This window comes from Phyllostomus hastatus, unplaced genomic scaffold (assembly GCF_019186645.2).
Source record: "Phyllostomus hastatus isolate PE091 unplaced genomic scaffold, TTU_PhHast_1.1 phas_contig_113, whole genome shotgun sequence".
In the NCBI taxonomy this organism is placed as follows: Eukaryota; Metazoa; Chordata; class Mammalia; order Chiroptera; family Phyllostomidae; genus Phyllostomus; species Phyllostomus hastatus.
Genome location: NW_025333530.1, coordinates 7,227,973 through 7,244,951, shown reverse-complemented (window position 1 = coordinate 7,244,951; position 16,979 = coordinate 7,227,973). Strand labels below are relative to the sequence as shown.

The following is a 16,979-nucleotide window of genomic DNA, read 5'->3' as shown; positions in this document are numbered from 1 at the left end:
CCAGTGAGCACTTGTTTGAAATTGCTCCTTAGGAAAAATAATTCTTTTTTAAAAAGTTTATTTCTAAACCTTTTAATAGGCTTAATCACTATGACTTGTTTTATAAGAGTGATATATACTTATCACGAAGAATTCAAACTAAGCAGAAAAACACAGCACCAAGCAAATAAAAATGGATCACATCCAGCCAGAAATTACTATCACTGACAGGAGGTGGTGACCACCCTTTCAGCACCCTCTTACACTGCAGGCATAAGTCTCTGTCTCCAAATCATGCAATAAGACAATCATACTTCAGGAGCTACTTCTTAAAATATTTGGGTTTAACTTTACTTGATTTTAGCAAAACAAAGACATCCAAACTGAAACAAAGAATTGTTGAAATATTCAAAAGCTTTTCTATCACAAAGTATTTTATTTCCTGAAAGACTACTTATGTGTTTTTTTTTTAAAGGAAAATACCAGGAGGCTGGAGCAGTCTTTAAAACTTAATTTTTTAATATACATACAATATTGATTATTTGTTGCAATGTAAGCTGCAGAAATTAGAACTCTTCATTTTTTTCCCTGTTACTTCCCATGTCCTTTTTAAAAATCTGAGGTATAATTGACAATTAACGTTGTTATTTTCAGGTATACAACCTAACTTGGATATTTGTATACCCTGAGAAATGATCACCACAATAATTCTAGTTAACATCCACCACCATACACAGTTACAATTTTTTTCTTGTGATGAGAACTTATAAGATTTACTCTCTTGGCAATTTTCAAATATGTGATGTTTTTAATGTCAAGGTTTAACATTTATGTTCTATACTAAAACAATTATTCCTATAATTTTTTCTTAGTTGTATGTTTAACTGATTCAATGGTCATTGATAACCTTTTCTAAACATGAAATTTATTTTCATCTTTGGTTAGCTGGAATTTATTGTTAAGCAGCTTCTCTTTTTTTTAGAAATTAAACTTTTTTTTTTCTAATTTTATTTATTTTTAGAGAGGGAAGGGAGGGAGAGAGAGAGAGGGAGAGAAACATCAATGTGCGGTTGCTGGGGGTTATGGCCTGCAACCCAGTCATGTATGTACCCTGGCTGGGAATCGAACCTGGGACACTTTGGTTCCTAGCCCACGCTCAATCCACTGAGCTACACCAGCCAGGAGAAATTAAACTTTTTGAGGAAATTGTAAATTCACATGCAGTTACGAAAGAGAGAGCCTGTGCACCTTTTACCCAGTTTCCAAGGGTAACATTTTGTGAAACCATAGTGTCACAATCCGATATGGACATTGATGCAGTCCAGATACTGAACATTTCCATCACCACAAGTACCCCTCTTGCTGCCCTTTTATAGTCCCCACCACGTCCACCCCACACTCATCTCTCCCTTAACCCCCCTGACAACTAAGAGTCTGTTCCCCATTTCTATAACTTTGTCACCTCAAGAATGTTATAAATGGAAGCATATGTAGGTAACTTTTTGGGATTGGCTTTTTTTTCACTAAGCATAGTTCTCTGGAGATTCACCCAGGCTATTGCATGTATTAATAGTTTGTTTGTTACTGTATTTCATGGTATGCATATAACAAGATTTGTTTAACCATTTACCTGTGGAAGGATGACAACTGGGTGGTTTCTATTTTGGGGCATCATGTATAGAGCTGTTACAAACATTCATATACATAGAGTGGGTATCTAAGATGCTATTTCTCTGGGATAAGTGCCTAAAGTGCAATTACTGGGTCATATGGTAGTTGCACATTTAGATTCATAAGACACTGCCAGACTGTTTTGCAGAGTTGACTGCACCATTTCATATTTGCACTAGCACCATTTCATATTTGCACTAGCAATGTATGAGTCATGTAGTTTCTCCACATCTGTGCCTGCCTTTGGTTTTACCACTTCATACTCACCAGAATGGCTTAAACAAAAGAAACTCACAAACAAACAATAGGGTCACCTCACTGTAGTCTTAATTTACATTTCCTTGGTGGCTAGTGATGTTGAACATTTTTTCCTGTGCTTATTTACTGTCTTTATATATCTTCTTTGGAAAAATAGCTGTGCATGCCTTCTGGCCCTTTTAAAAATTGGATTGTTTGCTTTTTTATTTTTTTTAAGATTTTATTTATTTATTTATTTATTCATAGAGAGGGAAGGGAGGAAGAAAGAGAAACATCAATGTGCAGTTGCTGAGGGCCATGGCCTGCAATCCAGGCATGTGCCCTGACTGGGAATCAAACCTGTGATGCTTTGGTTCGCAGCCTAAGCTCAATCCACTGAGCTATGCCAGCCAGGTTGCTTTTTTATTTTTAATCATTAAATTTTGATTGAAAAATTCTGAATCTTTACATAGTCCAGATACTGGTCCTTTGTCAGATATTTGGTTTAAAAATATTTTCTTCCAGTTTGTAGCTTGTCTTTTTATCCTTTTAACAGGGTCTTTTGCAGAGCAAAACTTTTAAAATTTTAAGTCTATTTCATTAGTTTTTCCTTTTATGGATTGTGCTTTGCCATCACATCTAACATCTCTGACTAGCCCTAGATTCTGAAGATTTTCTGTTTTTTTTTTTTCTGTAAAAGTCTTGTAGTTTTACATTTAAATCTAATCCACTTTGAATTAAATTTTGTATGGTAGTGAGACTTCAGTTGATGTTATTTTTTGTGTGTGTGTGAGTATCCACTTGCTCCAGCCCCATTTGCTGAAAGTTGAATTGTTTTTACGTTTGTGAAAATTCAGCCAGCATGTATGTGTTGGTCTACTTCTGTCCTTATCTTGTTCACTGATCTGTGCATTTGTTCTGCTGATACCACAGTCTTGGTTTCTGTAGCTATGTAAGTCTTGAAACTGGGTAGGTTGATTCTTTCCACTTTATTCTTCTTTTTAAAAATTCTTTTAGCTCTTCTACTTCCTCTGCCTTGCTATAAGAAATTTAGAATAAAGTTTTGTCTATATCTATAAAAAATCTTGCTGAAATTTTAAAAGGAAATGCTTCAAACCTGTATATCAGGTTAGGGAAAATCGACATCTCTGTCAGGTCAAGCCTTTCAATCCAAGAACATAGTATGTCTCTCCATTTATTTAGATTATCTCTGATTTCTTTCATCAGCATTTTGTAGTTGTTAGCATACACATTTTATACATGTAGTTGAGATTTATACCAATAATTTAATTTTTTGAGTAGTTATAGGTAGTGTTATTTTAAATTTTGATATCTATCCATGTGTTCACTGGTAATATTTATAAATACATTTGCCTTTTGTATGTTTATCTTTTGTTCTGTGACCTTAATTAATTCATTAGCTTCAAAACATTTTTTTTATTTATTAACTTCTTATAGATTCCTTGGGATTTTCTAAGTAGACAATAATGATGTCTGCATATAGGGACAGCTTTATTTCTTCCTTCTCAATCTGGATGCCTTTGTTTCGTTTTCTTGCCTTGTTGTAGTGGCTAGAACTTTCAACACTGTGTGAATGAGAGTAGTGAGAACAGGCATCCTTGCCTAGTTCCAGTCTTACAGGAACGCAGTCAGTCTTTCACTAATGAAGTAGCTATTTACCATTTTTGTAGATGTTCTTTACATCAAATTGAGGAAGTTCCCTTCTATTCCTATCTTTCTGACAGTCACAATCATAAATGGTCAAAGTCTGACAAATGCTTTTTCTGCATCCATTGTTATAACCTTGTGATTTTTCTGCTTTAGCCTGTTGATATGTGAATTACATGTTTTGTAAAATATTGGACCAACTTTGCATCTATGGATTGTGGTGTGTAATTATTTTATTGCTGAATTTTATCTGCTAATATTTTAGGGGTTTTTTGCCTCTATACTCATAAATAATATTGGTCTGTAGTTTTCCTTTTTCATTATCTTTGGTTTTGGTATCATGGTAATAATAAATATAATATATACATACATTACAAACACTACATAAAATAACTTGGAAAGTCACCCCTCTTCTTCTGTGTACAATTAGTGTTCACTCCGTTTTTAAACGTCTGGTAGAGTTATATGGTGAAGACATCTGGGCCTGTGGATTTCTTCTTTGGCTTTTAAAATTATGAATTCAATGTCCTTAATAGTTATAATGCTATTCAAATGATTTATTTTATGTTTGATGAATTATGGTAGTTTGTGCTTTTGAGGAATTGGTCCATTTTATCTGTCAACTTTATTTTTTGTAGAGTTGTTGTTTCCTTATTATCTTGTTGATGTCTGTAGTGATAGCTCTGCATTGATTCCTAATGTTGGTAATTTGTGTTTTCTCTTTTCCATTGTCAGTCTTGCTAGAGGTTTGTCAATTTTATTGACCTTTCTAAAGAAAACAGCTCTTTGCTTTATTGATTTTTTCCTATTGTTTTTCTGTTTTCAATTACATTGATTCCTGCCCTTTATTACTGTCTTTCTTCTGCTTCCTTTCAGTCAGCTTACTTTTCTTTTTCTAGTTTCTTGAGGTAAGAGCTTAGATTATTGATTTGAGACTTTTCCTATTTTCTAATATATGTGCTATAAATTAATGCTATAAATATGCCTCTCAGCACTGCCTCAGCACTGCTTGAACTATGTCCCACAAACTTTTTTTTTAAAACCTCACCAGGGAACATTTTTTTCATTGCTTCTAGAGAGAGGAAGGGAGAGAGACAAACACCAGTTGGTTGCCCCACATATGTGCCTGGACCTGGGATCAAACCCCATCCTAGGCATGTGCCCTGACCAGAAATCAAGTCTGCAACCCTTTAGTTGGTAACTAGATGACCCTCCAACCAACTGAACTACACTGGCCAGGGCAAACTTTGATAAGATCATTTTTCATGGTCATTCATTTCTATGTATTTTAAAATTTTTATTTATTTATTTACTTTCAGAGAGAGGAGAAGGGAGGGGAAAAAGAGAAGGAGAGCAACATCAATGTGTGAGAGAAACATCAGTGGGGTGTTTCTCACAAGCCCCAAACCGAGGACCTGGCCTGCAACACCCACTGAGCCACACTAGCCAGGGCTCACTTCAATGTATTTTTAAAAAGTTTATTTGAGATGACTTACTTGACCCTTGGATTATTTAGAAGTACTTTGTTTAGTATCTAACTATTTTGTGAATTACTTGTTATTTTTCTGTAAGTAATTTCTAACTTGATTCCATCCTGATTTGAAAATACATTCTGTATATCTTCAGTTCTTTTGGATTTGTTCTGTACCCCAGGATATGATTTATCTTCATATATGTTCATTGGGGATGTGAAAGAATGTGTTCTACTGTTGTTTTAGGATAGTGTTTCATAAATTAATTAGTGCTATTGATTGATAGATGGTATTGAGTTCTTCTATATTCATGATGATTTTCTCTCTATTTGTTCTATAAATTGATGGGGGTGAGTGCTGAAGTCTCCAACTATAATTGTGATATATGTATTTCTCCTTTCAGTTCTGTCACTTTTTGTTTTACAAATGGTATATCTCTATTTTATGAATACACATTTAGGACTGCCATGTTTTCTTGGTAGATTAGCCCTTTTATCACTAATGTCCTTCTTGGTCTCTGGTAATTTACTTTGCCCTGATATCCCTTTACCTGATATTAATATAGCTACTACTTCTTTCTTTTTATTAATGAGCACATGGTATCTTTTCTCTCCCTCTAATTTTCAGTCTGCTTATATTGTTATATTTGAAGTGAGTTTCTTGCAGAAAGCATATAGTTGAGTCATATTTTCAGCCAATCCATGTCTTTCAATTGATGTATTTAGAATATTTATATTTATTATAGCTATGTTAGACCTTAAGTTTGCCATTTAATTTTTGTTTTCTATTTGTTCTGTTTTTCATTTGTTTTTTCATTGCCTTCTTATGGATTCTTTGAACATTTGTTAGAATACCATTTTGGCTTATCTATAACATTTTTTCCTAGAGAATAACTTTGTTTTATCATCATGATTTGTGAAAACAGGGTAGAACAGTTCAAGGATGTACACATAGAGAGTGCCCTGTCTTAGATCCCAAATTTCTTCTTTCGTAATGGGCAGTGGGAGCTGAGCAATGATGTCATCCAGAGGCCATTCTATACCCACCAGTGTTCTTTCATCCAAAAGATCCATGAAGAGTAGGAGCTTATATGTCTTAGTAGTTTTAAAGGCATGGATTTTATGCCTCCTGATGACATGTAATTCACTCATGGAAGGAAGTGGATTGTACAGGTTTTGTTATATGGAAGAGGCAGTGACTTATTGATAATGCTGAACATGTAGGCATCATGGAGAAGCATGTGCATTGGTCTCTTGAGATGAAAACTGATGTGTGTGGTGGGAGTATGCCTTTAGAGACAAAAGTGATGAAACACCTGCGCCTGGATGGTCTGGCTCTACTCTATATACTGTCTAGGATGCTGTATTCAAATATCTGCTGGTCAGAATGAGCAGTAACAATGTTATTGGTATTGGCAGCAATGGGCAGAGCAGTCACAGGAAAATTGTAAGCAGGCACTGTATAGTGAAGTTTTAGATGTTTTATTTGTACACATGGATTCCAGCACTGGTACCAGCACTGGTACCAGCACTGGTACCTGATGCAACTGTCCAATTTCCATCTGGACTGGCTGTCAAAAGACATGTGTACTCCACCATCCCTGAGTGAGGCTGTAAAGTATGTAGATGCTTAAAGCCTAATTCCAACAATGGAATGATATGGGGAGACCCCTGATTGAAAGCTACAAAGAGCTTTGTCGAATCTCTGGGAAACAAAATCGGAAGCACAGAGTGAGGAAATGCTGACATTTTGGGAAAACCTTTGGAGGCTTATGTTGTCATGTTCATAAGTTAACTGATAGATAAAAAACCCAAGAAGCTGCAGAATAGGCCATCCAACTTCCATATGGGGAGATACAGCTACAAATAATGTTCTCGGGACACTTCTCTTGAGGTGCAGTAAATGATCTGCACTTTAGAGAGTGGAAGGGTATCCCCATGCCTTCCTGTTGCAAATGTAGATTCCAGTCACCAAAGATCCAAATGATGAAAAAACTGAAAGAGCAGAAGCTGCCTCTTTTGAACAGGAGAGACGTTGATGCGGAAAAGTGATATTTCAGAGAGTAGCGTCATTTCTTTACCTCAATTTTTTTCCATGAGAGAATGAGTGACTAAGTGTGTGTCAGTGCTTCCAAATATCAGTGCTGTAGAGCTGAGGGCCATGGTTTGCACACCGTGAGTGTGATGCTGAAATGGCTTTGTTTGCACCCGTTTCTTCTCACTGCTGTTGGAAATCAGAGACCACCTGAAAATGGTATACTGTCCTCTCAGCTGTGCTCATCACAAAATTGTCTTCTTGATCAGATAGGGCAATGGACTGCATGTTAGCATTTGTGACGAGATGGTTCTTCACAACCATCCTGGTAGCTGAGTCCCAGAAGTGCATTTTCTAGCAATACCATCTCACAAAAAGGCCACACCCATATGATACATTTCTGATTAGACTTGCCCATATACTGCCTACCCACAGGCATCTTATGAATACCACTACCTGATTTGACATCAAACAACAATAATGTAGTCTATGGAGCCAGTGCAATGTGGGTACCAGAGGGATGCCAGCTGAGATTTTAGCTGTGACTTTTCTATCAAAATTTCTTTCAATCTGGATATTGTCTAGGATGATGTGAAATAGTTTTACAGATCCATCTGCACAGCCAGCTCAAAGCTGAGAGTCACTGGGGCTGGCAGGTGTGCTCCAAATGGGTCCTCCAAAGGCATCCACAGAGGACTTGAGGTTTAATGCTTGCAGATTGTACTTGATAATCTCCCTGTTGAGTTCAGCACTAAAGAGTCACTGTCCTTTTGCCCATGACATAGTTTCTCTAGCTCAAGACTCATGAGCTGGGAAAAATTTCTCTTGAAAGTAGTTTGCTAACAAGTTATAAATTTCCACAGTACCAATCTGTTCTCAAAACAGCCAATCTATTTGGTTATTGTAAGCTGCAGAGCAGATCCCTGATGGAACATAATTAAAGAAATTAACTCAAGGTATGATAAACTCATCCATTTCAGTGGATGGGTGTTCTCTTCTTTCTGCCCCAGCCCCATGTGTGTGGGCACGCCTGTGGTCTTCCTGGAAGTGTGTGAAGTGCCTATCTATAGTATTTTTTAAAATATAGATTTTTGAGTGTATCTCTTTGTATAGCTTTTTTAGTGGTTGCTAGGTATTACATTATGTACATAACTTGTCATGGTCTACTAGAGTAGTCATGTTATCAGTTCATAGGAAGAATAGAAACCTGAATTCCCTTTGTCTTATTATCCCCCTTCCTTTCTAATATAATTATATTAAGTATTCCCTCTCTATATATTTAGTGCCACATCAGAAGTATTACAACTTTTATTTCAACTGTCAAACATAATTTAGAAAGTTGATTGTATTTATCCTTATTTTTTTCTTGCCATGTTTTTCCTTCCAGGTTTCCAGAGTTCTTTCATTTCCTTTCCTTTTAAAGAATTTCCTTTAGCCTTCATTGCAGGTTAGCTTGGCTTGTGACATATTCTTAGTTTTTCTTTATTTGTGAATGTATTGATTTTTCTCTTCATTCCTGAAGAATATTTTCACTGGATTGATGGTTCCTTTTCCATTTCAGTGCTAGAAAAATGTGCCACTTCTTTCTGACTTCTCTGGTTTCTAATGAGAAATCTCATTCAAAATTTTTTTGACTATAAATAAGGTGTCAATTTTTTTTGGTTGCTTTCAAGATTTTTTTCTGCTTTTAGTTTTCAGAAGTTTAATTATGATGCATCTCAGTGTGGATTTTTTTTTGCATTGATCCTGTTCAGAATTCACTCAGCTCTTTGAATCTATAGGTTTATACCTTTTTCCAAATTTTAGTAGTTTTCAGCCATGATTTCCTTGAGTATTTTTATAGCCTGCCCACTTTTTCGTTTCTTGCTGAGACTTTGACTTGAATGTTAGGTCATTTGTTATAGTACCACAGTCCCCCACAGCACTATACACTCATTTGTTCAGTCTTTTTTCTTTCTGTTCAGAATGGGTAATTTCTATTGTCTTGTCTAAAAATCCACAGACTCCCTCCACCCTATTCCTTCCATTTTACTGTTAAGCTTATCCAGTGAGCTTTTTATTTTGGTTTCTGTATTTTTGCATTTAATTTCCATTTGATTCTTTTTTGTGTTCTATTTCTTTGCTTGTGGTTTTATAGATCCTTGCTGAGACTTTCTACTCTTTTCATTTGTTTTGAGCACGTTAATAATTGCTTGTTGAAGCATTTTTATGATGGCTCCTTCAAAATCTTTGACATATAATTCTAATATCTTTGTTATCTTCACGCTGGCATCTATTGTCTTTTCCTATTCATTTTCTTTCTGGCTCTTAATATGATAAGTGATTTTTGACTGAAACAGCTACATTTTTGATATTATAGGACTTGAAATCTTACTTAAACTTTGAGTTAGCTGATTTCCTTTGCACCTTCCAGTGCAGCACATAAGGGGAGCAGAGGATGCTGCCTTGTTACTGCCCGGTGGGAGATAAGAAGTCCAGGTTCCCCACTTAGCCTCCACTAACACCTCAGGAAGGGGCTCTTCATACCTGCTGGACAGCTATGGGAGTTATAGCTCCCCATGTGGTTTTCACTAATACTTTGGTGAGGGTGGCCTTATTACCAATGGACAATGGTAAAAGTTCTGACTCTTCATTTGGCCTCTGCTAATGCCACTCCAGGAGAAAGGTGGTAGTGAAGGGGCTCATTTCTGCTATATGGTGGTAGATGTCTAGATTTCCCATGTGGTCTCCAATGACATCAAGGGGTAGAGGGGGGTTTGTTGATGACCTGTGGGGATGAAAAGGTGAACATTACCAGCTCTTCTTGGCCTTTTCTGGCATTACCACAGGAGGAAGTTGGGTGCTTTGTTACAGGCTGGCAAAGGGGAAGTCTAGATTCTCCACTTAACCTTGGCTTTTTTTTTTTTTTTTTTTTTTGGCTGTGACATTTGGCTGGAGTAAAGCAGTCATTGTCTAAAAGTTTTTTGTCTTGCTAGGATGCCCCTTTCTCAGTCCTTTGGCTGGATAGAACAGGTTTTTGTGGAGTTCTTTTGGCCCGTGCTCATTGGTGTTTATAAGTTGGGTTTTTTTTTCCAATTTCTAAATATGGAATAAATGAGGAAAAAAGAGAATCTGTGGAGCTTACCACCATATTCTGGCTTAGGTTCTGAGGTCTCTGGCTCTTCTGTTTTCTTCTCTATACCTTCCAGAATTTTCTTGTTTGTCTTTACATATAATGTCCAGGGATTTTAGTTGTATTTGTGGGAGGAGTAGGGAAAAGTATGGGAACTTCAACTTCTTGGAAACAGAAATTTATGTACCACTTTTGAAATTAAAAACCAAATCCTAAAACAATGAATTTATATTTTTGGGAAAGGGTTCTTTTTGTTAATAGTTGGTGAAATATGGCTTCTATATCTACTGAGGTTTCCTTATCCTTTTTCTGGTCAGTGGGCTATTGTGTGTGTATATGTGTACATACAAGTTAATTCCTTAAAGATAACTAAAATCTCAAAACTTAAATTGCTGTTAATTTGATTCAGCAATAAATATACAATGTAATAGGAAGGAGAACATTATCCCTGCCCTGTAATCTGTTATTTTAATTAAAAAGTATGTGTTTACTAAAAGCTTACAGCTGTTGCCCTGGCCAGGTGGCTTGGTTGGAGCATCATTTCACACACCAAAAAGGTTGCAGGTTCTATCCCAGAACAGGGCACATACCTAGGTTGTGTATTTTATCCCTGGTTTGGTACAAGCGGGAAAAACTGATCAATGTTTCTCTCTCTCTCTCTCAAAAAAATATCAATAGACATATCCTTGGGTGAGGATTTAATTAAAAAGCTTACAGCTGTTGATGTATTAATAGAAGCAGGTGGCGGGCCCAAGAAATCATGTTTTCATAGGTGCCTTGCTCAGCCAAGACTGAGAGTACAAAAGAATTATCTTTAGAAAATGTGCAGAAATTATTTTTTAAAATTTTATTTTTAGACAGAGGGGAATGGAGAGAAAAGGAAGAGACATGGAAGGAACAATGATGTGAGAGAGAGAAACAATGACTGATTGCCTCCCTTATGCACCCCAACTGGGGACTGAACTCACAGTGCAGACATGTGCCCTGACCAGGAATAAAACCATCATCCTTCGCTTTGTGGGATGATGCCCAGTGAACTGAGCCACACAGGTCAGGGATGCAGAGCGTTTTCTTTACTAACTTCCTTAGATGCCCTGGAGTTTTTGGCCTAATGATCCTAAATAGTGTTATCTGGCACAATTAATCACTTTACTTGCTGGGAAATTCATTTAATAATTTATGTAAATAGCTCAGTAAAGTTCTTGAGGGCACACACTCAATATTTATCATATCATCTCAAGTACTGGAGAAGTCTTTAATCTTATACAGTTATGCATTGACTGGGGAGTGTGCTCTGTATAGGAAGTCCCAGTTCATGAAAGAGACATGAGAACAGTTGCCTCAGAGACTGTTCTTCAGGCAACTATCATTTTATGTGTATCCATGCTACAAAGGCAGCCAGTGATTTTTTATATATATTTTATTGATTATGCTATTACAGTTGTCCCATTTTCTCCCCCTCATTCCCCTCTACCCTGCACACCCTCTCCAACCCACATTCCCCCCCTTTAGTTCATGTTCATGTGTCATAAGTTCTTTAGCTTCTACATTTCCCATACTATTGTTTCTCTACCCCTATTTTCTACCTGCCATCTATGCTACTTATTCTCTGTACCTTTCCCCCCTCTTTCCTCTTCCCACTCCCCTGTTGCTAACCCTCCATGTGATCTCCATTTCTGTGGTTCTGTTCCTGTTCTAGTTGTTTGCTTAGTTTCTTTTGTTTTTGCTTTAGGTGTGGTTGTTAATAATTGTGAGTTTGCTGTCCTTTTACTATACATGTTTTTTCTTTATCTTCTTTTCTTAGATAACTCCCTTTAACATTTCATATAATAAGAGTTTGGTGATGATGAACTCCTTTAACTTGACCTTATCTGAGAAGCACTTTTTCTGCCCTTCCATTCTAAATGATAGCTTTGCTGGGTAGAGCAATCTTGGGTGTAGGTCCTTGCCTTTCATGACTTCAAATGCTTCTTTCCAGCCCCTTCTTAACTATAAGGTCTCTTTTGAGAAATCAGCTGACAGTCTGATGGGAACTCCTTTGTAGGTAACTGCCTCTTTATCTCTTGCTGCTTCTAGGATTCTCTCCTTCATTTTTACCTTGGCTAATGTAATTATGATGTGCCTTTGTGTGTTCCTCCTTGGGTCCAACTTCTTTGGGATTCTCTGAGCTTCCTTGACTTCCTGGAAGTCTATTTCCTTTGCCAGAATGGGGAAGTTCTCCTTTATTATTTGTTCAAATAACTTTTCCACTTGTTGCTCTTCCCCTTCCCCTATAATTCGGATGTTGGAACATTTAAAGATGTCCTGGAGGTTCCTAAGCCTCTCCTCATTTTTTTGAATTCTTGTTTCTTCATTCTTTTCTGTTTGATTGTTTCTTTCTTCCTTCTGGTCCACTCCATTGATTTGAGTACCAGTTTCCTTCCCATCACCATTGGTTCCCTGTGCATTTTCCTTCATTTCACTTAGCGTAGCCTTCATTTTTTCATCTAATTTGTGCCCAAATTCAACCAATTCTGTGAGCATCTTGATCTCCACTGCTTTGAACTGTGCATCTGATAGGTTGGCTATCTCGATTGCTTAGTTGTATTTGTTCTGGAGCGTTGATCTGTTCTTTCATTTAGGCCATTTTTTTTTTTTGCCTTGATGCGCCTGTTCTGCCTGTTGTGTAGTGAGGGGTGGAGCCTTAGGTGTTCACCAGGGTGGGTCAACCCAGTTGCTGGGTTATGATGCTGTATGTGGGGCAGGGGTCCGAGAGGGAACAATGGTGCTTGCTCTGCTCTCTGTTGGATTTCAGTCACTTCCCCTGCTTCCCCCAAGCAAATTGGACCCTTCTTGTGCTGATTCCTGTGTGGGTGGGCTTCTGTATGTTCTAGGACCCTGTGGGTCTCTCCAACAAACTCTCCTGTGAGGCTGGGAGTCTCTCTTTGCACTTCACCCTCCCCAGGTGTTTTCAATTGGTGTTTTGAGGCTTTATTTTCCCAAGCTGGGACCCTGGGTTGTGTGGTCTGTCTCATTCACCAGTTTCTCCTGGTTTATCTGTGCGCGAATGTGGGGCTGCTTTGTCAGCCATCTTGAATGCCACAACCCAGTCCACAATTGCTACCTTTCTGGGTCTGCCAGCTGCCACCCTATGCCTGGGTCTGCCAGCTGCCACCTGCATACCCAGGGTCCACCCAATGCCATTTTGTGCACCTGGGTCTGTCAGCTGCTGCCTTGAGTGCCCAGGGTCCACAAGCCACTGTTTTTTTTGCCTCTACCCTTCTCCACCTGTCCACCGAACTCTGCCTCTCTTACTGGTCTGTATGAATGTGTCTACTTTAACTTCTTGGTTGTTGGACTTCCGTACAGCTCAATTTTCTATCAGTTCTGATTGTTATTTTGTTTCTAAATTGTTGTTGTCCTTATTTTGCTTGTGGGAGAAGGCACAGTGTGTCTACCTATGCCTCCATCTTGGCTAGAAGTTGCCAGTGATTTTAATTGAGATAGAAATGAAACTAATTAGTTTTAAGGCTCATGAATTTGGTATTTACTTTGCTGATGGCAAATCTACTAATTTAACTTGAGTGGCTAATTAAGATGACTAAGTGACCAACCTCTAGCTGCAAAGAAAGGAGAACTCAAGGTCAGTGTAAAATGGTAGAAAGCAAGGAGTTAGGTACAGTAAGTTGATTCTGAGCAGAGCCTATAGCTTAATTTAAAATTTTTGGATAACCTTAATTGTGAATCTTCTTGCTATATTGTCTCACAGTGTTTTTTATTTTAATTTATTTTCACTAAAGTAACTTATCATTAATATTTTGGTTGGATTTAGAATTAAATCCTCAGCCATGTGTAGACATCTCTTAATTATCACCAAAGACTTGTAGGGCTAAAAAGTGTTGAATATGAATTGGATACTGCATTCTAATAACTAATTAGTTATTATTCATTATCTACCCACAAAGTATTTGTTTAAAGTTTTCTTTACTAGCATGTCTTCCTTGCATTTCTTGAGACTCAATAACAATTGTCATATTTTTAAAAATCCCTCTTTTAACTTATATAAAACCCTAGTGAAAATCATCTTGAAGCACAATAAAGAGAATTATCCTTGTGAGAAGCAGCTTGAATTGCTGGCATTGGATTTTAATTCGAGCAGGCTTTTGATTTGGAGTTTGGCTTTAAAAATAACTCTTTGGCTTACATTGATTTATGTGATTGTTGTGTCTCCCCTGATCAGCACTCAAATTAACCCTAAAACTTTAGTTTCAGATGACTGCTAGTCTCTTTGAGGTGTTCCACCCAGGGCCTCCAAAGTGAATTTGTATATGCCACATGGACCGTATTTTATGTATTCTTATTCCTGGTCACCAAATACTGTGCACACTACTTTGACTAAGTAACAGATAATTTTAGTTAGTCAGCCAGAAAAAGGATAATATATACAAATTTTATGTCTAGAAGGACAGTCAGTCAATATCATTAATTAATGAATATTTTATAAGATATGTGGACTAATGAACTTTTAGTCATAGTGAAAATGTCAGTATGTTCTTAATCTTCTGTGCCAGATATTATTCTCGACTTCCAGCCAAGATGAAGGCATGGGTAGGTACACTGTGCCTCCTTGCACAACCAAAAGGACAACAACAAATTTTAAAAAAAACAAAAACCAGAACTAGAAGAAAATCCAACTGTATGGAAGTCTGACAACCAAGGAGTTAAAGAAGAAACATTCATTCAGGTTGGTAGGAGGAGGGGAGATGGGCAGCTGGGGTGGAGAGGATGCACAGCAAGGCAGTGGCTGGAGGACCTGGGCAGGTGAGGCAGCAGCTGGTGAACCAGGTGGTCCCACATTTGCATGCAGATAAACCAGGAGGAACAACTGGGGAGAAAGACAGATTGTGCCACCTGGGTTCCAGCACAGGGAAATAAAGCCTCAAAATCTCTGACTGAAAAACCTGTGGGGGTTGCAGTGGCTAGAGAAACTCAACAGCCTCACAGGAGAGTTTGTTGGAGAGACACAAAGGATCCTAAAACATACACAAACCCACCCACCTGGGAATCAGTACCAGAAGGGCCCGATTTGCTTGTGGGTAATAGAGGAAGTGACTGAAAGTTGGCCGAGAGCCCAAGCAAGCAGTATTGTTCCCTCTCGGATCCCTCCCCCACATACAGTACCACAAATGCAGCAATATGGGTTGCCCTTCCCTACCTAAGGCTCCACCCTTTATTATGTAACAGGTGCACCAAGACAAAAAAATATGGCCCAAATGAAAGAACAGATCAAAGCTCAAGAAAAAAATAGAACTAAACAATGAAGAGATAGCCAATCTATCAGATGCAGAGTTCAAAACACTGGTAATCAGGATGCTCACAGAAATGGTTGAGTATGGTCACAAAACAGAGGAAGAAGTGAAGACTGAAAAGTGAAATAATGGAATACATACAGGGAACTACAGTGAAGGGAAGGAAACTAGGACTGAAATCACTAATTTGGAGCATAAGGCAGGAATAAATATTCAACCAGAACAGAATGAAGAAACAAGAATTCAAAAAAATGAGGAGAGGTTTAGGAACCTCCAGGACATCTTTAAATGTTCCAACATCTGAATCATAGGAGTGCCAGAAGGAGAAGAGCAATAAGTGGAAACGTTATTTAAACAAATAATAAAGGAAAACTTCCCCATTCTGGCAAAGGAAATAGACTTCCAGGAAGTCCAGGAAGCTTAGAGATCCCCAAAAAAGTTGGACCCAAGGAAGAACACACCAAGCCACATCATAATTACATTATCTAAGATTAAAGATAAGAAGAGAATCTTAGAAGCAGAAAGATGTAAGGAGACAGTTACCTACAAAGGAGTTCCTATAAGACTGTCAGCTGATTTCTCAAAAGAAAACTTACATGCAAGAAGAGGCTGGAAAGAAGTATTCAATGTCATGAAAGGCAAGGATCTGCATCCTAGATTGCTCTATCTAGCAAAGCTTGCATTTAGAATGGGAGGGCAGATAAACTGCTTCCCAGATAAGGTCAAGTTAAAGAAGTTCATCATCACCAAGCCCTTATTATATGAAATGTTAAAGGGACTTATTTAAGAAAAGAAGATAAAAAATATGAAGAGTAAAATGACAACAAACTCACAACTATCAACAACTGAACCTAAAACCCTCCTCACCAAACTAAGCAAACAATGATAACAGCATAAATCACAGAAATGGAGATCACATGGGGGGTTATCAGTGGAGAGGGGGAGGGATCAGAAATAGGAGAAAGGTACAGGAAATAAGTAGCATAAATAAATGGTAGGTACAAAATAGACAGAGGGAGGTTAAGAATAGTATAGGAAATGGAGAAGCCAAAGAACTTATATGTACAACCCATTGACATGTAATAATGGGAGGGATGCTGGTACTGGGCAGAGGGGAATAAAAGGGAGAAAATGGGATAAATGTAATAGCATAATCAATAAAATATATTTTAAAAACTGGCAAAAATATTCCATGTTATATATCACCCAATATTTTAATATACACTTATGTGATTCATACATGAATATTACAGATATTTTTTAGGAGAGTTTATTTATTTTTAGAGATTGGGGAAGGGAAGGAGAGAGAGGAGAGAAACATCAATGTGTGGTTGCCTCTCATGCGCCCCCTGCTGGCACCTGGGCATGTGCCCTGACTGGGAATGAAACTCTGACCCTTTGGCTCGTTGGCCCACGCTAAATCCACTGAGCCACACCAGCCAGGGCAATACTATAGATACTTTAAAAAATTATTTTATGAGCTTCATTAGATGTTGTATTGACATATTTAATGCCATT

At 37.6% G+C, this 16,979-nt stretch overlaps 1 pseudogene; it reads right to left on the bottom strand.

Moving 5' to 3' along the window:
• Positions 1-5,890: 5,890 nt before the first annotated feature.
• Positions 5,891-8,036, bottom strand: LOC123817548 (annotated as a pseudogene).
• Between the last annotated feature and the right edge of the window lie 8,943 nt (positions 8,037-16,979).